The 14,924-nt window shown below is 35.5% G+C and overlaps 1 protein-coding gene and 1 long non-coding RNA gene across 21 annotated transcripts in view; both read left to right on the top strand.

The window, feature by feature from the left end:
* The window catches only part of ROBO2 (roundabout guidance receptor 2), a 1,029,216-nt gene that overhangs the window by 428,678 nt on the left and 585,614 nt on the right, over positions 1-14,924 (top strand). The window lies entirely within an intron of this gene.
* The window catches only part of LOC137466258 (uncharacterized), a 40,343-nt gene continuing 30,749 nt past the window's right edge, over positions 5,331-14,924 (top strand). The window contains exons 1-2 of the long non-coding RNA XR_010995083.1: positions 5,331-5,689; positions 5,928-5,998. This is a non-coding gene — a long non-coding RNA (uncharacterized lncRNA). The remainder of the gene's footprint in view (positions 5,690-5,927; positions 5,999-14,924) is intronic.

The following is a 14,924-nucleotide window of genomic DNA, read 5'->3' as shown; positions in this document are numbered from 1 at the left end:
CATTTTTCTTTGACATTTCATGATAAGTGTAACAACAAATAAAGGAGGAACTTCAAAGACTGCTTACTTCAAAAGCTCTATAAAGTCCATTTGAATAAAATCCATGACTTTCATAAAAGTGGTGTTGAAAATGTCATGAATTAAATTAATGGTCTACATCTCCTTGCTTCATATTGCCTGTATTTTAATCATAATTTATTCTTCCGCACATCCTGCATGTTGTTGATTGAAGGAAATATTAAATCCAGCTGAGCTTTAAGCAATTTTAAAAAGAATGAGTGAATATAATTATACTTGTTAATAGTCCTGAATCTGCTTTTTTATTTGCTGCTGTCTGTCATATAACAGATTGGTAAGCTTTGCTTTTTATAACTATCATTAATCTTTCACAAAGATTTAAAAAATATCCATTCTATAACTACATTTTGTTAGCTTTCTTACTATAGCATTGTTTAAATGTTCTAAGTGTACCAGGGATGTGAACCACTCAGATTTGATCAACTTCTGGGAAAGAAAACCAAATCAACATTTCCTAATAAAACGAAATAAATTTTTGATGTTCCAGTTACAAAGAAAAGCTTATTTAAGAACAGGTTGGATTGATTCTGAAACCAATCATTTTAGAGCATAAAGTTTCTTGATAGTTATGCAGACCAATGACAATATAGACCACAGTGTCCAGCTCATTATTGTTCTTTTACACCACTTTTTTTTTGTGTATGGTGGGCATTTTTTTGGTAGTGGTACACTCAGAGAAAAATTAAGATATCATAGATTATCCTGAGTTGAAAGGGATCCACATGGATCATCGAAGCCTAATTTCTGGCCCTGACAGGACACCTCAAAAATCCCACCATGTGCTTGATGGCATTTTCCAAACACTTCTTGAACTCTGTCAGGTTTGGTGCTGTGATCACTTCCCTGGGGAGCCCATTTCTGTGCCCAATCTCCCTCTGGGGGAAGAACCATTTACTAATATCCAGCCCAAACCTCTCACAACACAGCTTCAGGCCATTCCCTCAGGTCCTGTCACTGGTCACCAGAGGAAAGAGATTGGTGGCTGCCTCTCCACTTCCCCTCATGAGGATGTTGAAGGCCAACAAGGTCTGCCCTCATTCTCTTCTTCTCCAAGCTGAACAGACCAAGTGACCTCACACGCTTTCCCTCAAGTTCCTTCACCCTCTTTGTAGCCCTCCTTTGGATACTCTTTTGTTGGTGTCCTAAGGAAAAAAGGGATCAAGACTGCCCTGCCAGGCAAAAGGCCCTTTCCTTGGAATACTTGATCTGTCATGTGTTGGAGAATGTCACCACACACCATGACTGAGAGGGAACCAGTCTTCTCCCTGTGGAGTTCCTCCAGCATTTTTACCGATCATTAAATTTTCTCTACCTTTCTGTAAGAGTAACAGCAAGAGCTATGAAGAAGCCTAGAGGTCCTAGCAAGCTCCACTGGGATGGAGGCAGGACACACAGGGAGGTGGAGCAACTTCCTCAGGCTCTTGGCTGAAGTGAGTGAACCACCAGGACTGACTCAGTGCATCACCAGGATCACTGCTCGCTGCTGCTAATGAAATGCAGATTTGCTGGTGCTCTCATGAATGGTGCTACATCACTTTCTGGGTACCACTGGCTGTGTGATCTACCAGGGAATTTATGAGAGATCTGCATAGTATTTCATTATATATCCACCTCCTTTTTTTTTTTTTTTGTGTTGTTTGTTTGTTGTTTTGTTGAAGGGTTCTGTGTGTGTGAGTAGGATACATTGCTGTGCATATCACTATTTTTTTATAATCTCCTTCCCAATCTGTCCTTTTTTTCATATATTTTTTTTCTTGCATGTCATCTCTGGCAATGATGGTGTTTTTCTTCATCAAGTCTTAATTTTATCTAAAGTGATAAAAGTGGAAACAAAACCTCAATTGCATAAAAATACTAGCGCATGCTGCATCAAAACTAGTACTGTGTTATTTTTCAGTGGTAGATACATTTTCTCCCTAAAACTGACCTTGCAATTTATCCACTGGGGAGCTAGATAACACAACTACACCCTTTGAGATAATAATTATTGCTGTAGTAACGTTGGACAGATATTTATCTGATTCTTTTCTGAGAAGGAATTGATATTTTAATATAGTATTCCCAGGCTATATTTCTGTTAACAATATTAACAAATGTCTGCAAAAGTCATATTGAGCCACAGAAGTTCCCTTAAGAAACCTCGGCCACATAAATATGGTAACTGAATCCTTGTGCAGCTCAGCTACAGAGCAATGATATACCAATGCCCAAATGTTCCTTTGAGATCACATTAGTTTCCTCTTGGGATAGCTGGAAAAGGTCAAGATGCATAAAGTAAAAGAGGGAATAACAAGGAAACTGATCCCATATGTCACCAAATAACCTTTCTTATTCTTAAGTGACTCCTTCAAGTTAACATGGTCAGACATGAACCTAAACATGCCCATGGTTTTCTGGTAAGGCTGACAATGCCCGAGAAGGTGTGTAGCACTACAGGTACCCTTTTTGTCTGTGAATTCACTCAGCACTAAGTACTGCTTTTTCTGCCACTGGAAAAGCCTGTCAGCCTTTGTGTTTAGCCTAAACTGTACTCCAAATATACTCTGGAAGAGATGCAGGGGGGAGCAATGTAGTGAAGAATGGTGGTTTGCAGCATAGATACACAAACAATAAGGACATTTCAGGTTTCCGGTGCAGTTTTTCAAGAATGTCTCAACCAATATCTCTCACAAAACCTCAGAAACATGATAAGCTAAAGAGAACCCATCGGTTTAGATAATATCAATGCCATAAAACTCTACATACTGTCACTTGAGGGGGGCTGCCTTTTTCTTTTTAAGATGATGTTTAATTTATGATTTCTCCTTTCATTACTGTAAAACAGATTCTCTCCACAAATTTAATTTGTTTACATTTTGCACAAAGTACAAGGGTGTGAATGCGAAACATACTTCTAAATGAAAAATGGCTTGTAGAGATAATTCACAAGGTATTTTTATGGGGTTTATTTTGCATTTCTATTTGAGTTATGTAGGTGCAAGAAACATTTATGGGAAAAGTAAAATATTTTTTACAGTCACGTGTTTCAAGTTAAAGATGTCACCAGTTGTAAGCTTTTTAAGCTACTTCATATTATTCTGCCACCATAATTTTGTATTCAGTGGTCCTTTAAATAATCACTTGAGGAAACACTGAAATCAGCTAATGAGCTGTGTGCTTTAAAGTGCCAACCGTGTCGTTTTAATAGGTATCTGTGTCATATAAGTCAGATTTTTGTACCATACACTGACTCGGACTTTATAAAGCAGAAGAGAATTATGAAATAGTAGTTTTATACTCATATTTCATTGTTTAAAATTAGATGTATTAGATGACTGACATTGTGTTTTCATGTGTATGACTTTGGCTCTACATGTTTACTTTTTGTGGGCTCTGAGTGGAGAGAAAATGAGAAGAAATGTGTATTCTTTCATTTGCAATTTAGAAGGGGAGATGTGCCAAGAAAACAAAGAAGGGGAGAAGAATCATGTGTGTAAAACCAAGGAATCCAGACAAGGAGAAATCTGCTATTGTAGGGATGAGTGTTGAACTCCTAAATGTCATAGACTGACTTGTCATGTTTAAATTAAAATAGAAAATTTTACTCTTTTCTCATGTAACTGAAAATTGTGAGGAGAAATCTCAGCCTGAATTCATGTAAATTTAGTGCAACTATTCGGAATCAAGAAGTTCTTGGATTCATTACAAGTAGAATAGCCTAAGCATGAGCCAGATTAATATTGTATGTTGAGCCATGTCTGCAAAATGTGCAACAAGGCTGAAATGTATTGTTGTCAGACAGCAGTAGTTCAGTCCCCACCACAGATCTTAAAATATTATTAAGAATAGATAATAATGTTAATAATGTCATCAGTAAAACTTTATGCTTATAAATGTCTAAGTACAGGAATTAAAACTTAATTAGTTAAGAGCTCTTTTGTCACTATTATCTTACTTCTCTGAGAATTGGTATAAAAATATAGCCTTATTAGATGATCAGCTGAAATACCTCCTTTTGCAAAATCCAAAATACATTGTTTGTTTCTTTGTGTGTGTGTGTGGGTTTTTTTTCTTTTTAATTAATTCAAAAATAACAATCTGTAGAAGTAAAAGCCTGGCCCCAGTGACACTGACTATGTGACTGTGTTTTCAGCTGTCATTTTTGTGCTTTAGATCCAGTGTAAGTTACTCTCACTGTATGATATTGCTAAATACGAAAAGTACCAAACCCATGATGCCAGTGCTGAGCACTCCCAAGGACTAAGCCCCTGCTAAAATGTCATCTACACACCTTCCCTTAACAAAAGAATTATATATTCTATATTTTTATTTTCATAATTATTATCTATAGATATTAAAATATTGTATATATTGTACATATTGTGTGCTACCCAGGAAAAAAGTCAGCCCAAAGAAGAGTGTAAAACACAAAGTAAGGACCATTTGAGATTTCTTTTGCTTTGCAATCGTCCCTTTATTATTTATCATTCACCAGACCTTAAATTTTCTTTTTGACTATTTCACATTTTTCAATCCTGTGTGTAGTTAAAGCTGAGCACACTTACTCAGTTTTAATTTAGTTCTGCACGACCCCAGGCAAACCCAACCCCAGACAAACCCTGAGCATGGCAGATGTGTGACAGAGCGAGTTCTTTGTTGCCATTTAAGTAGATTTTTACCATGCAGAGTCAGGCATCAATCTTAGGTCCTCGGAACTGTGGTCTAGTGGTATCTTTGTCTTCCTACATCAGGATATTATATTCCTAACCACATGATTGAAATTCTACTTCTAGAAAATATAAAGAAATTTGAAGTCTTTGATAATCTATACTTACTGAGATCTAATTGCCAATCAGTGTGTCCAGTATTTCCTCAAATATGGTCTATTTTTCTTTACAAATGAGTTCATGTTTAGTGCTGCTTACTCCCACCGAGATGTGATCCATAGGTTCTCACAGGTGAAAGGAGGGCACAGGGTCTCAGATCTCAGGAGGGGCTGGCTGGCCATAATAGCAGGACTCAGTAAAGTGACCTGATATACCCAGGTGAGTGGGTTTTGTGCATCGCTTTCAAGTGACTCTTCATCATGAGAAAATGAAAACACACATTTTCAAATCCACTGGCCTGTGGCATCCCCTTTCTGCTAACAGAACAGCTATAGATTTTTATATTCCCCTTTTTCTGTGTCTTATTTGGTACAAACTTCTCCCCCAAAACCACTGTGCTTTGCTTCCCTGTTTGAAATACAATGGATTTGCTTTTTTTTTTTTTTTTTTACAAATGACATAACTAATCAGCTTCTGAGGGGAAAAAATCGAGACAGCTAACACATATTCATTACCGGGAGTGTTGTGCAGGCTGCATTTTTCCTCACAAGATTGATTAATTAAATATTTATGAAAGAGAAACACCTGGCATACTTCCATAAACAAATAGGTCTCCTGTGGGTTTGCAACAGCTGAGGAGAGTTTTGAGGGACCACAGGGATCTCAGGGTAAAGACTTCCTCACAGCTTGAGTTCTTACACATTGCTGTTTCTCATAAATATGCACCAACACAGAAATAATTTCTATTTTGGAGGCAGAAAGTGCAATATCAACAGATGAAATCTAAAAGACAGCCAAACAGAAAGGTAAAGATTTAGCAGAACAGAAGTACTGTATGTGGTGAAAATGGCTTGTTTTTATTTATCTAAGTAGGGTCTAAGGAGGCTCAGACAACTGGGCCCCTTTCTTCAGGTATTTGTGTAGGGCTGGTAGTTAAATACTGAAAGCCTTAGATTGAAGAGATCTGTTGAAATCTAAGGGCAAGGGTTAAGAAATTATGCAAGACACCTAAAAGTGGGAAATTCATTCTGTTCACTATTTCAGCTGCTCTTCCAGATGGATCTGCTTTATAGATACTTCCCAGACTCTTCATCTTCAGTGGAATGTGTTCACTGGTATGTCACTGCTTTAAAAATAAAAATAATTGTGCCACTGACTTCAGCTACAATGTAGCTGGCATGATTGCTTTTATCGACCACTGCTTTACTGTGGCCAGTTTCCTAAAAGTGATTGTTTTAGTTCTTGGGAGTGGAAGTAATGTAGCTGTTAGTGTCAAATTCTTGTGCAATATCTTTTACATGTGCTTACATGCCATGTGCTTGCTGTCTGTTGTATTATACTTCATCATTCTCCAGCTATGATTTTTTGGGGAGGAAACCTTAGAAACTGGCCAGCTGCACTGAAACTTAGAAGTTTAATGTTCAGCCTATATGGGAAATTGTCAAGCTGTTTTAATTGTTTTGTGTTCCTGAAGCGAAAGTCTAAAGTTGCTTATTGTGATAAGTATTTCTTATATTGGTCAAATATTAATTTCTCAGTCTCAAACACAGTAAAATATATAGGTTCACAAAATTTTTAAATGCAGTTTATAAAAAAAGCATAAGTATTTTAACTTCTTTTTGTTCTTTGCCACAGCTGGACAAATATTAGAAGAAAACAAAGCCTTTTTCATTTTTAAATTCTGAAACAGAAAATATTGTTTATAAAAGAAAAAGGTGTTTTTGAAAGTTCAGATTGTTAATCATTGAAATAATACAGATGAAGTTTGGGAAATTTGGGTGTATTTTTATGTGGTTTGGGGGGATAGTGGTACTGTTGTTTGCTTTGCTTTGGTCAATAGATTTTCTACCTGTCAGTATATTGTGTTTGATTGGAGTATTTCCAAGCTGTGAATTGTTTCAAGGATTAAGATTGAGAGGATCATAAGCCTGTCTGTCTATTTAGGAAAAGAAAAAGTGAAGGTTTTTTGATGAAGTTCTGCAAATACAACTGGTTTGTAGTGATAAAGTCCAGTGATGTGTATAATAATGTGGAGATAAAGCAGGACTGTGTTTAGTATAAGAGTAGGTGGCACTTTGTCTTCTAGATAACCTCCATAAGGTGAAATGATTTTATTGCTAATCCTATGATATTTGGTCAAAAAGTTAATGAAATGAATATGAGCTTTATCATGACTTGCAATATATCAGAGCTGAGGTTTTACATGCTTTTACTTGTATTGTGCATACTTTGAGTTTTTGGGGAAGGTCTACTAATACAGAATGCAGAATCACCTTTTATGTACCACTACTTTTTGCCAGGGTAATCTCTTTTTTAATTAATTTCACATGTTTTTCCAGAAATAATAGGCATTAATATGTAATATATGTCAAAGTAATAGATTTTAAAAGGGTGATTACAAAGACTTATTTAATCTAGAGTAAACTTCCTATGCACCTGCAGTTTTCTTTGTTTTCCCTAGGCATCCATAATAACAGTATAATGCATTCCAGGGTTAACCTGTTCCTTTAACTAATGTGTTGAGCCTGCATTCTGTAAAAATCTAAAATTTCTCTTTGAAATTAATGTGCATGCTGGATGTCTGAGGATTGGACAATTCCATCTTTAACCATCAAAAATGCATTGCAATTGTATTTGGTGAAGGTCTTAAATGTCCTGACTAAAAAGAATATTAATTCTGAGTGGTAGCCGATAGATCTTGATTTAATGAAATGTCTTTATTTCCTGCTAGCAGAAAATGATCACAGGATTGTTTAAAAAGGATGAACCATCAAAATCACCTTGTTAGACATAAATACTTAATAACATTCACTATAATGAGATAAAAAGTGATAGTAGTGAGGTCAAGTGTGAGAAGGAGAGAGTTCAAAGACAGTGTAGACCCTTCAACATAATATAACCTAGTTTTAAAGGGGAGAGAGGAAATGCATTGCTTGATGAGAAGAAAAGCCTTGTGTAAGCTTGATAAATATTAAGGTTTTATGTGTAATGAGAAATGGAATCTGATGAATGAAATGTCATGGTAAAATCATTTTAATCAATAATGGAATGTGACATTATTCAGACCATAGTAATATGTCTTCTTTTTATTCTTTCCTAGTGGTATGTTTTCCTTCCTTTTCTTTTTTAATAATTTTGGTGTTTGGGAGGTTTTTTTTTTTTTTGTTTTGTTTTGTTAGCTTGAGATTGGTTATGTTAATGTAGTGTACTTCTGAAGCAAAAATATTGAATGTATAATGTCACGATTGCATACATAAGCCTAGGAAAACAGAGGTAGTATGTGAAATAACAGCATTTTCTAGGAATATTTATGTATTCAAAATTAATTTACTTTCTTCCCTGCTCCCCAAATGATACTTTTAAATATGAAATTCTGACTGGATTACAGTAGATGTCATGTAGTGGGTGCTTTTTCAGACTCTTGGGTAATGTAACAACAACCCCTGTGTAAGTAACTGTGGATAAATTATGCACTATTGCATGCTAGTTACCATTTACTTTGTTTCAGTGCTTATTTTAGCATAATAGAAGTGAGATTTTTATTTTTTTCATTATTGAGATCTTGTGGTAGAGCAGTAACAATGGTGACTTTATAATGCTTTGTGATGATAGTGCTTTGCCAGCCTTATGGAGTATCTCATTTGAAAATGCTGGAGTCTTTTTGAGCATTAAGCAGATAATCTGTCACGTTACCTTTGTGATCTCATGGAGAAAGTATTTGAGAAGATTCATGTAGCTCAAGGTTTGTTTCTTGCAAGAGCAGCAAGATCTCCCGACTCCTACTTTTGGTCACAAGAGCAACTTAATGTGTGAACCTCCCAGCTCAAATTTTAGAGCATGCATCAGACATAAATCTACAGGTTACATCCCTTTTTAACTGTTTGTAAGATTTCTAAGTGATAAGCAAAAGCATCCAACCAGGAAGAACTGTGGAGTGACTGTACCTGTTGGAAAAAATATTGCTCCTTCATATTGGGAACTTGCCATGCCTTTAGAGCATCTTGAATGTTGATTTTAGAAAAAATAGATTGAGAAAAAAATCTTTTGAAGGTCTTAAGCTTTTGTCATATAACAATAGTCACATTCATGCTGAAATCAGACTGGGAGAAGTAATACAGAAAACTACTAAAGCAGGACAGGTTAAAACTTATCCATCTCTTACTATGTTATTTGTTTGGGAATTTTTTTTCAATTTATTTTCCTATATTTGTTCAATTTCCTAAATTTTGAAAAGATAAGATTAAAAATCTTTCAGTGTGTAATTCCATCAAAGCAACCCAGCTGATAAATGACATCTTACACATGCTTATCTGTTTTTTGTTAATTTGATTGTTAGCAACTTACTATTTGGCAATGCTTGAATTGATCTTTTTCCTTTATTGGAGCAGCAATATGGCCTGAATATACTCAGTGTATTAATACCAAGTGCTTATTTTTGTTTGGATCAATTTGACTTAATGTCATTCATATCATTAACATTTTGCAGAAATAATATTGACAAAAGCCATTGATCCCTCTTGCAGAAACCATTGTATCAGTTGTACTGAAGACTTGCAAATGTTTGTTCCTGTGTTAGCCACAAAAAATGTTTGATATTGTCATAGGCTCCACACAGCCAAGTAATCATTGACTGAGACATGGAGGGACAAAACCCAGAGACAGGGATGAATTTGGGAACACTGGGCTTCAGTGAGCAGGTCCACTGATCCACTCATGCACAGGCACCTCATTTCTACACCAATTTTGCTGTAAAGGGCACAAAAAGAGTGTTAACCAGGCTGTTTTGGTAACTACATTTTTTATCTTTGTACAAATACTTCTCTCTCCCTGGGATTTTGGAAATAGTAGCAGAGGAGACACCATTTTCCTCCTTGTGTTCTGCCATTTGCAGCCCAAATTAACTGTTTCAGTGTGAGGAAGGGACAGATGTCTTCCTTTTTGGAGCTGCCCAGCCTGAGGAGTCTGGAGAAAGGGGGGCGCATCCCTTCCCCTGGCTGCCTCCTGTGTGTCACCTAGGCTGGCATTGGCACAGTTGCATTTGCAACTATAGTTTTTTATGATTTCTGAATAAAAAAATAAATTATGTAAACACAAAAACCCAAAGTAAAATCCCATTTTCAGAGGCATGCAATGCTGTGTAATGCCTCAGTGGGATACAATAATATTGTTAGGTGGCTAACATGGGAATTGCACTGTCCGTGCTGTAGCAAACTGAAATCCATTCCTTCAGGCAATGCCCACTAAATATTTGCCTTGTATTTTCTGGCTTTGGACAAAGTCTTTAGGATATTTATAGCTGCATCTCATTAATAGTCCTGTTAAGATAATGTAGTGGGGTTTATTGGTGTTTTGTTTTTTTTTTTTTAAGGTTACAGATTAAAAACCATGTAGCTGGAAGATTCCTATCACAAAGCAGGTAGAGCAAAAAATAATAAAAGATTCCTCATGCTATTTTGTAATAGGAATATTTAAAAATAAATGAGCTCTGCTGAGGGTCTCAATACTCCTGAAACTCAGTTATTGATGATCCTTAAGTCAAACAGAGCCCATGTTGTCATGATAGAACAATGCTTATAGCTCTATGCTGGTAATAATTTTCTCTTTTCTTGTAAGAAGGCAGGAAAGAAATTCAATAAGTTTTGCTGTTAGGAGGCAAGTAAGATTTTTTCATGTTCTTTTATTTCTATTACATGAAAGGTCATCTGTGATGTTCTAGAAGCATAAAAGTCAAACTTTAAAATGTAATTGTTAAACTTAAAAATAGTTTTCATAATATGCTTAATTTTGCTGTTGTGGATGTGGCAGTTCTAGGCAGCACTGCAAATACAGGAATAATTACAGACAAGGACTTTTTTAAAGTTAGTCAATATGGAAGCTATAAAGTAGCTGAGAAGAGTTGTAGTAAAGTACAAACAGGTTCTAAATAATTTGTGTAGGCATTGAGGAGTGGGGCTTCTTCCTCTTTTATTTTTTAAATTTGAACTCAAATTTCTTAGAGGAGTGCCTGCATAAACGAAAATAAGTACTTGCAGTAAAAAGAAGGGAAGAATGAAGGGAAAGATATATTAAGTATGAGTCTGTGTATTTCAAAATTTGAGTGTTAGTTTTGGTTCAATTCGAATTTTCTACGCCTTACTTACCCAAAACAACACCTTTCTTGGAACTCAGTATTGTGTTCAGATTTGTATCATGTTCACAACACATATGCAGCTGCTAAAATTTCCAGAACTGTTGAGAAAGTTGCTTGCTTCATTCAAGGTGTGTCAACCCCTCATCTTTTCTGTTGTAATTAAACATTTCTAGCCTTATAAAAAATCCTTTAAATAGAAAAATGCATGGCAATTGAGCTCTTTTTTCTTTAAGATAAGTTAGTGTGGCATTAGGACTTCTAAAGGAAATTTTTAGTGCATCTAGCACTAAATATCAAAACTACATTGAGTAATGTGTCCAGAATTCTAATGTGTGTTTAACTGAGTTTCAAGGAGTATGAAATGACACTTACTGTACAAAGGACATTGTGGTTACCATATAAAGAATCTGAAAAATCTCTACAGATTCATTATGTGACTTGCCATCTGCTATCAAAAGACTGCTGACTTCTTAGGAGATCTTACAGAGTGCAATAATTGCTAACCAAGACTATTAGAAATAATTTTGAGATAAGGACTGTAATCATTAATCCCTGTAGGAGCTATATTACTTTTAAGAAACTGGTCTGCACATTGGAAATTTTTGATGAATTTATCAGAAACACATTTCAGGTTTTGAAGTTGAAAATTAACCTGACCATTCATAACTTTTTTAGTAAACTGTGAGCAAAGCTGTTATCTAAACTTCAAGTATATATCTAAGTGTGGGGGAATCTACTGTGTGTGGAATCTTGCTGTTAAGAGCGGATGTTGTAAGGAAAATTGGAGCTGAATTCTGTGACCATAACCTTTTTTACTTTAAGACTATTTCAAGAGTATCCCCAGTAGTTAACATCCATTCAAGGAAGCCAATTTGAATTAGTTCTGGTATGAGATTCTTATTCACCCTATTCATGCCATTTACACCTTGCAAATTCCTCTTTGTATTTTCTTCAGCATTTAAGGAGTAGCATGGAGACAGAAAACCTTGAAACAGTTTTCCTTTTTGAGACAGATGTTGAGATAGAGAAATGGCTTGAGAAATGAGAGTGTGCCTAAAGTTCTGAGGATTAACTGAAGTTGGATGTTATATTTGGACAAAGTGAACATTTTTCATGAATAACAACTTGTGTGTTAAAGTTGGGGTTTTTTCTGGCTTTTTTCTTCCTAACACAAAATTGTTATATAAGGTGGGATGATAACAGCAGCTGTTTGTACTCCTGGAAAACCTGCAGCTGGTTTCATAGGATGTGCCAGAGCAGCCCCTCACCTGGCCACTTAATCAATGTTCTTGGTGACAATATAATAATAAGAGAGCCCATTTCAGTTTCTTTTATTTTCCAGTACATTCATGTTGAGATTAAAATATTGAAGATGGGCCAACAAGTGTCAGTGTCTAAGGTACTAAAAGCAGTGCTAAAGCATGATGGATATCTAGTAACACATTATTGCTCTCTATTATCTGCTCTTGCCTAGATGAGTGATTTGTTCTTGGCTTCCAAATAAATAATGCAGAGCATCCAAAGAGGCCATCTCACAGTTCCTGCATCCAACTTGAAACTGTGATGAACACAGATATTGCTAGTTGTTGTTGTTCTTTTTTAAGTAACAAAAAATAGGGCAGTCGTAGAATTTGGTGCCTCTTTTTGATGAAACTGGAGCAGTTTGGGAAATATAGATTAGTTTCATCAAGTTCCTCACCATGGGTACTAAAGAAAGCAGAGCTAATTATGGTATTTTTCAGATTTAATATTATTATATATTTCAAAAATACCTCCTCTCAAAAATTGCTATTTTTACCTATGAACATTAAAGCCTTGCTTTGAACAGAACATAGTTTTTCCTCATGTGACTACAAGGATTCAGTTATTTGCTCTGTTCTCTGCTACATTTTTCCTCTTGTATTCCTGAACATTGTAAGATATTTTCTGATTCATATGCTCAGTTAACATTGGTGATTTGAGAGAAACAAAGTTTACATTTTTTGTTATTATTTTGTTCTCCAGCTGACAAACTGATGATGTATGCTAATGTCTGACTTCAAGACAGCTTTTTGATTAAGAACTGGAATTAGCAGATAAATTAGGCTGCTAATTCAAAGACTAGCCAGACTCCTCAGATAAAATCAAGTTGCTCAGTTTCTTTGTCTCGCCTGTCCTTTGATATTTGTTTACAGATGGGCAAGTAAATTACTATGCCATAGTTTAAAGAAAGAATACAACTCCCCCCAGAATTACTGTGGTGTACCCACATGCACTTCCCTCCCCTCTCTTCAGACTCCCAAAAAAATTCCATAGTGTTTTGGCCAACTATGTTTCTTTTCAGAATATGTGCTTTTCTTTTTCAAGAGGTTTTCAAGGCAGAGGAGGGAAACTTAAAGGGTAGCAAACTACTCTACTCAATAATTTACAGAGAAGATTTCTGATGTTAAGCAATTTTAAAAAATTTCTCCACTTTTGGTGTGTCTCTTTTAGAAAATCCAAGTATTTAGTGTCATCATTTAATTTCAGTGATGCTCCAAATTACCCTTCAGAGGCTGGCAAGGAGATCCACCTTAGCTAGCACTAGGAGTTTATAAATTTAATATAAATAACAGCTACCAGGATTAAGAAGTGTCTATTAGTAGTTTAAAAAAGTGATGTTAATGAACAAAAAAATCTATTGTATCTTACAAAGTATACCTACAATTAATTCCAACCCAGACTGCTTTTCTGGGTTTTAGTTTTAAAACACTGTCTCCAGAACTGAACAGGGAGAAGTCTGCAGCATGTAGCATAAGCAAAAGAATGCTGTCTTTCTTTTTCCCTTGGCACATCAGATGTAGTTCTGTTTCTTTTACATATGTAATACAGATATTGTCATAGCCAACTCGGAGTCTGATAAATCTGGGTGATATGAGAGCTTCTTTGCTATCATATCCCAAACTACTGGAAATTTAGAGAGAGTTTCTGACAGAGAAGAGGAGAACATGGTCTAGGAGCAGCCTGTATTTCCCCATAACTCTCTAAAAATACTGTTGGATGCCAGTCATGATTAATAGGAGGAGTAAGGGGATGTAATGTCATACAACTCTGAGAATCTTGCAACCATCTTTAGAAAATGTTGTTTCTTACCAAAATTTTGGAAAGTTAATGCCCTTAAAACCTTTCAGTCATTTTCCATATGAACCATACGTGATCCTTTTGTGTGTCACTTTGAAAAATGGATTCAAAGCTGGATCCACTAATCTTGTGTGAGCTTGCACACATGTGGATCTCTTGAAATGAAACATCACTTTCTGAATGGGACTGCCACATTTTGAAATAATTTGGAGCTTGGAAGAAAGTCAAAAACTGGCAATAATTTTACAGGAAGTAAATAAAGGATGCAGAAATCATAATATAAAAACTCACCAGCAATTTCTGTTTGGGTAGTTCTTGAATTAAAATGCATGGAAGACAGTATGGGTAAAGATGCTTTTTTTAAGCTTTCCCAGCTGTAAAGGGATACTGGTGTGTGGCCACCAATTCCCTTCTGCCTTACCTGTGTTATTTATTGTATTACCTATGAATGAGTGTCTGGTTAATTGTCAATATGGCTTTTAGACCTCACTTCTGTTTTCAGGAGAAATTGAAAGCTGATTATCTTCCTTTAATCACAGAAAGCCTTCTTAATGGTGTAATGAGATATAAATCCTACCTTTTCAGAGGGCATATGTACACAAAATCAATCCCTGAGGAGGGTTTGCATTTGGTTTGGTTGGGTTTTTTTTTTTAGTAAGATTGAAGGTAGATACACAGAGTAAATTATTTTTGCTACCTAATGTCTTCTCACTGTTTCTCTTATTTGATGGAACTTTCAAATACAGAATAATTCATTTCACAAATATTTTACAAATTCCTGTGGGTTAAATTCACAATTTCTTAAAAAAAAA

The sequence above is a fragment of the Anomalospiza imberbis genome, chromosome 2 (genome assembly GCF_031753505.1).
Source record: "Anomalospiza imberbis isolate Cuckoo-Finch-1a 21T00152 chromosome 2, ASM3175350v1, whole genome shotgun sequence".
NCBI classification, from domain to species: domain Eukaryota; kingdom Metazoa; phylum Chordata; class Aves; order Passeriformes; family Viduidae; genus Anomalospiza; species Anomalospiza imberbis.
The sequence above is the reverse complement of the archived record's forward strand: the minus strand, read 5'-3'. Positions and strand labels throughout refer to the sequence as shown.